The sequence below is a fragment of the Triticum urartu genome, chromosome 5A, assembly GCF_056163025.1.
Source record: "Triticum urartu cultivar PI428250 chromosome 5A, HENAU_Tu73, whole genome shotgun sequence".
NCBI classification, from domain to species: Eukaryota; Viridiplantae; Streptophyta; class Magnoliopsida; order Poales; family Poaceae; genus Triticum; species Triticum urartu.
In genome coordinates, this window is record NC_141877.1 from 596579164 (window position 1) to 596585163 (window position 6000).

A 6000-nucleotide genomic window follows, 5' to 3' on the forward strand; every position below is an offset into this window, starting at 1 on the left:
TCCATCAGTTTTGGGAACCTTCCCTAAAACGGTAGTCTTCTTTGTGTCTGTGTGTTTTCTACTGGGTCTCCTTTGGATTTTTTTTGGCTTTTTTATTTTTATTTTTTCATGTTTTACAAATTCACAAACACTTTCATACACTGTCATTTTTTAAAATTTAGAAAATTTTAAAATTTATTAGATTTTATTGAATTCATGATTTTTTATTTAATAACTTTTTTTGAAATTCTTGAATAATTTTCAAATTCATAAACATTTTATGAATTCATGACCATTTTTCATTTCTAAATATTTTTGAATTTGCGAACATTTTATGAAATTTGAACATTTACAAAACTTGTAAACATTTTCAAGTCAATGCATCATTATTTTAATTCATGGACATTTTTAAAATTCACTAATTTTATTTTGAATTAGTGCACACTTTTTGAATCCACAAACATTTTTTGACAGTCAGAACACTTTTAAATGCATGGACATTTTTGAATTAGAAAACATTTTAAAATTCAGCAATACCTGGTTTTTATTTGGTATTTTTAGAAGAAAAAAAATGGTTCAAACCTGTTGTAGTGGTAGAGGGATGAGAAAGAAACAGCTGAAAGAGAAAAAAAATTGTTGTTTATTTATTTAGAAATGAATGAAAAACAGTTAAGAAATGTACGAAAAAGAATGAAACACTCGAGTTGAGCGACCCTGTAAATGGCTACGTGTGATTGCCACGATCGCTTAGGGATCGCCTAAAGGCTAGGGCAAAACTGACTGGCTCCGCGCACTAGGCCACAACCTCGCTTATTTTTTTCTACTTCCAAATATTCGATATATATGTTACAAAAAAACACCTTACAAAAATCATTTCAAATATGTTAATAAAATATTTGAAAAATGGTAAATGTTTATAAAAAATATTTATCCTGCATACGAAAAATGCATACAATGTGTATGAAAAAAGTTGATCATGTATTTTGAAAATTTTCATTAACCATTTAAAATAGTTAATCAAGTATTTTAAAATGTTAATCAAGCATTTGAAAATTTTAAAATCGATATGAAAAATTTAATATAAAACATATACAATGTGTATGAAAAATTGTTAATCGAGCATTTTTTTAGTCATCTAATCAAGCATTTAGAAATCTTAAATCTGTGTAGAAATATGTTTCTCATGTATACAAAAAATATATAACGTGTTATAAAATGTTAAACATGGATAAAAATGTTCCAATTGCATAGAAATATATACAACGTACACTGAATAAAAGTAGAACACAAAAATAATAGTTAGAAAAATAATTTTGAATTTAGAAGATATTAAACATGTATATAAAAATATTCACGATGTATACAAAAAATGTATATTGTTTGTGGAAAAATATTTGTTCCCATTAAAAAATGTAACCGTGTGTTTTTGAAAAGGATACCATGTATTCGTAAAAAATGTTCAAAACTTGTATGTAAAAAACTATACATGATCTATTTGGAGCCACTGAAAACCGGGAAAAAACAACAAAAACCAAAAAAATGTGAAAGGTAAAAACAGTGAAAAAAAGGAAAAGCGAAGAAAATGAAGAAACCTAGAAAGAAACAAAGAAAAGCAACATCTAAAGAAGGAAAAAAGAAAAACAAAAAAAATTGAAGACAAAAAAACCAGGGCATAATGAAGAAGAAAAGGAAAAAACCAAACAAAACTGGTGAAGAAATATAAAACAAAAGGAAAACCATGAAAAGACAGAAAACAAAGAAAATTTATGAGGAAACCAAGAAAACCCAAAAAACAAGGGGAAAACTAGAAAGGAAAAAAAACTAACGAAGGTACCCCAAGGAACTCGAAAGAAAACCGGAGAAAAGGATAAAACTCAGCCGGCGCAATAGCTACACCACGGTGAAAAGCTTCTGGCAAGACAAAAGGGGCACTCTTAAAACCTATATCTTCCTTGTAGTGGGTGCCCCTTCCTTTTTTTGTAAAACAAAGATAGGGCACCCGCTACACGCGAGATATAGGTTTTACGGTTGCTCAGGCCCTTTATGTGCCCACCACAGGCCATAACCGTAGGCTTGGAGCCCAGAGGAGGGAGCACACAGGTCGTGCCTAGCTGTGAGTTTTAGTGAATCCTATTTGACAAATAGCTCGCTAGTTAGCGACCAACCGCGTACCCCCCCCCCCCCCCCCCCCCCCCCCGGTGAACATCTGGGCCGGGTTTTCTCTCCTTTTTTTCCTTGGTTTTTTTCCTTTTATTTTTTCATTTTTCATTCTCGTATTTTTCTTTCCTTTTTGTTTTAGTTTGTTGAAATATGAGATGAGCCTAGAGCCCATGTGACAATTTCAGATTTAATCTCTAAGGGCCCATGTAGGTGGCATGACAAGGTGGCGGAAAGTTTAGTCCCACCCTGAAAGTGGAAGGAGAGTTGGAGTGGTTTATAAGGGATTCTCTCCCTCATGCTATTCAAGCTTGAGAAGAGGTGAGGCCCTCGCGCACTCCTCCTCCTCCTCCTTTTGCCGCGCCGCCGCGGGATTGAGCCGAGCTGAGTTCACTCCTATACGCTTCTTTTTGCCGGTCAGGAACGAAGAGTCTTTGATAGGTAGGGCCACGATCTGAGACGTCGGATCATGGGCTACCGACTTGGACATGGGTTCAGCCCACGTCTCTCCACGCGCGGTTGCACATATATATGTGGGACACTGCCAACCCTAGCCGCCGCGAAAAACAGAACACATCTCCATCTCCACTTCCACGCCCACGTCGTTGCTCTGCTGCTGTTGCCGCCGGCGACTCCACCGCGTACACGGTTGACGGGAGAGCAGGCCTCCGAAACCCCGCCTCTCCGGATCCTGTACGGGAGATGGGCGATTAGGTTTTTGGGTAGCGACTACGTGACTGCTCGCTTCTGTTCATCTACGTCCGCACCACCTTCGTCATCACCATGTCGACCGACGCCGACCGTGCCGCCGCTGAGAAGGCCGAGGCCGACAAGAAGGCCGCCGAGGATGCTGCGGCTGCTGTCACCGCAACCGCCACCGCGTGGCCGATTGGAGGGGCACTGCCAACCCTAGCCGCCACGAAAAACAGAACGCATCTCCATCTCCGCTTTCACGCCCACGTCGTTCCTCTGCTGCTGCTGCCGCCGGCGACTCCACCGCGTACACGGTTGACGAGAGAGCAGGCCTCCAAAACCCCGCCTCTCCGGATCCTGTACGGGAGAGGGGCGATTAGATTTTGGGGTAGCGACTACGCGACTGCTCGCTTCTGTTCATCTACGTCCGCACCACCTTCGTCATCACCATGTCGACCGACGCCGACCGTGCCGCCGCTGAGAAGGCCGAGGCCGACAAGAAGGCCGTCGAGGATGCCGCGGCTGCTGTCACCGCAACCGCCACCGCGTGGCCGATTGGAGGGTATACATCGCTTATCCCTCTCATGTTTTTTTTCTGTTGTAGCAGTACTAGCGATATGCGTAGATGTTTCTACTATGTGTGTAGTACATGCTCTGTTAGATCATAATCAGTGTGTTATCAATGTTGTCCATGTCATGCTCATGATTTATTCATGGATTAATTTAATCGAAAAGCTGCCTATTTACTTATCATAGTTTTATATACTTTTATTTTTTAAGTAATGAACATTTTTTGAATTCGCGAACATTTTTATGAAATTGCAAACATTTTTCCAATTCATGAATTCTTTTTACAAATTCATGAACATTTTTTACAAACTCATGAAGATGTTTAGTGAAACTCATGAACATTTTTTCAATCAACGAATAATTATTGAAATTGGGGAATCATGAAAAGTAGTTTCATATTTTATCTATTATTAGGTAAAGGTGATGTTGTTATTTTATTCTATAATCTTGATAAAACATTCAAATGGTTGACTTGCATGAAAACCAATACACCTTATATTCTGAAACGGATGGAGTATAGCATAAAGATCAAAGTAGAAGTCACGTAAAGACCGACATGACAGAACTGAAAAGATAGCAGAACATCTCTGAGCTTGACAACAATGTCCATCACCTGCCTCTGGCACCACCACATTAACCACCGAAGAAAAGAATGACGGATCACCTTCTCACCCGAGACACGGCTGCATCGCTGATATGAGTTTCCATACTCACTGTGAATGCCCTGGTCAGCCCTTTCATAAATATGGGTGTATCTAGACAAATTTAAGATAAATAATTCTACACGAAGGAAATCTAAGACGTGTAATTTGGGATGGAGGAAGTGTAAAGTGTTCTCCCCAATCGCCTCATGAATGCTACACGTGGCGCATGACACTCGTCGACGACTCGCTGGCCTAAAAAACCCGCCGGTGAGAGTAAGCAGCCGGGGCCCGGACTGAGTTTTCTTCTCCTTTCAATATGCGACCTCGCCGGCCATGTGCACGGCGGTGTGGGGCGGCGGCCGGCCGGTGGCAGGATAGAAAACATTCGCCGAGCACGGGGGCAGGCGCGGGGAGGGGAGGGGCACACCGCGCACGGTCCGCGAGGCCGGCCAGTCGCTCCCGCCCCGCGACGCGAATAGAAAAGCCAGCACGGCAGGCCACCACGCCCCCCTCCCTTCGCATGGAGCCGGAGAAGCTACAAGCTAGCAAAGCTAGCGAATCCAGGATTCTACCACCACCTGCACGCCTTTCCCAAAAGCCGTGGCGGGTGATGATCAACCCATCCCAAACGTGCATCATTGATGCTTGCTTGCTTCCTCGCTCACCACTGCTCAGCACGTACAGACTGCAGCAGCACAACACCATGATCGATCGGCGAAGTGATCCGTCCTTCTTTTCTGACCAGCCAGCCAGCGAACTGCCTCTGCCAAGGAACACTCATTCGCGTCTCAGCTTGGCAGGAACCACTCGCTAATTCCTTCTCGATCGCTGACACGGAGGGTCCAGCGTCCAAGGGAAGCACAAGTGGATCCTAGGTTCCCTCAAGATGCATAGTGGTAGTAAAATTAGGCAGCACGATTACAGATCGAAGCGTGGCACGTACGCACCGGGACCAGCCATTGGCATCGCATGCATGGGAGAAGAGAACCGAACGGAGACGAGAGCTATGTTAAGCGAGCATGCATGATACGTACGGGGGACCAGCCATGAACTGCGCCTCAAAGCAAGATCCTATGCCGCTCTGGCCAGCGTGCAAAGCCATGGATCGGAGAGTGACTAAACTAAATAAACTAATTTGCTTTGGGAACTAAGCGGGATAGGGTTAGGAAGGATGCAAACAGAATGATCCTTCCTCCGAGTACGGCGAGCGCGGACCCAGCGGCGAAGCTGCCGCGGCCGGCCGGCCCGGGCCGGGGCAGGGCAGGGGTCTAGATCTAAACCACGGGGGCTCCATGGCTGTCTCACAGACACACGCATGCCTGCGCGCGCCCATCATGCATGCATGCAGCCACCTGTAATCCTACCCATAAGCAATGCATGTTTACTCGTGCATGCATCATGCATGTGTTGGGGTTATGTGTTCCTGATCGATATGATCCACCATGTTGCTGAGTTAGCTAGCCAGCTTAATTACTGCTGCTGCCTAGTCATCATATCAGCATATGGAGCGAGAGGATCAGCTGCGTCACACATGCATCAGCCGCGGCAGCGGCAACGAGAGGCTCTGGCCAGCCGGGCTCGTGAGTCGGAGGGAGACTGCTGGCGACTGTAAGAAAAATGGTGGGAAAACCGGATAGCTCGATGGCTTTGACGTTGTAGCTAACCGTTTCGCTATTTTCTCAAGCGACTGCCAAATAATTGTCTCTAATTAACACTAATTAAGAATGGTACGTTCATTATATCACAATTCATCCAGGTACAGAGTGTTGACGATTTTGATCGGATGACTATCAACACGACAATGTCAAATAATATTACTCTTTACTGTACTAGGATGCAATTTTGACACTAATTTAGTGTAAAAAAACACTCTTATATTATGAGACGGAGGGAGTAGCTATTTAACACTTTTTTCGCATTTTCGTCTTAACAGTGTGTACATTACATTACTTCTGGG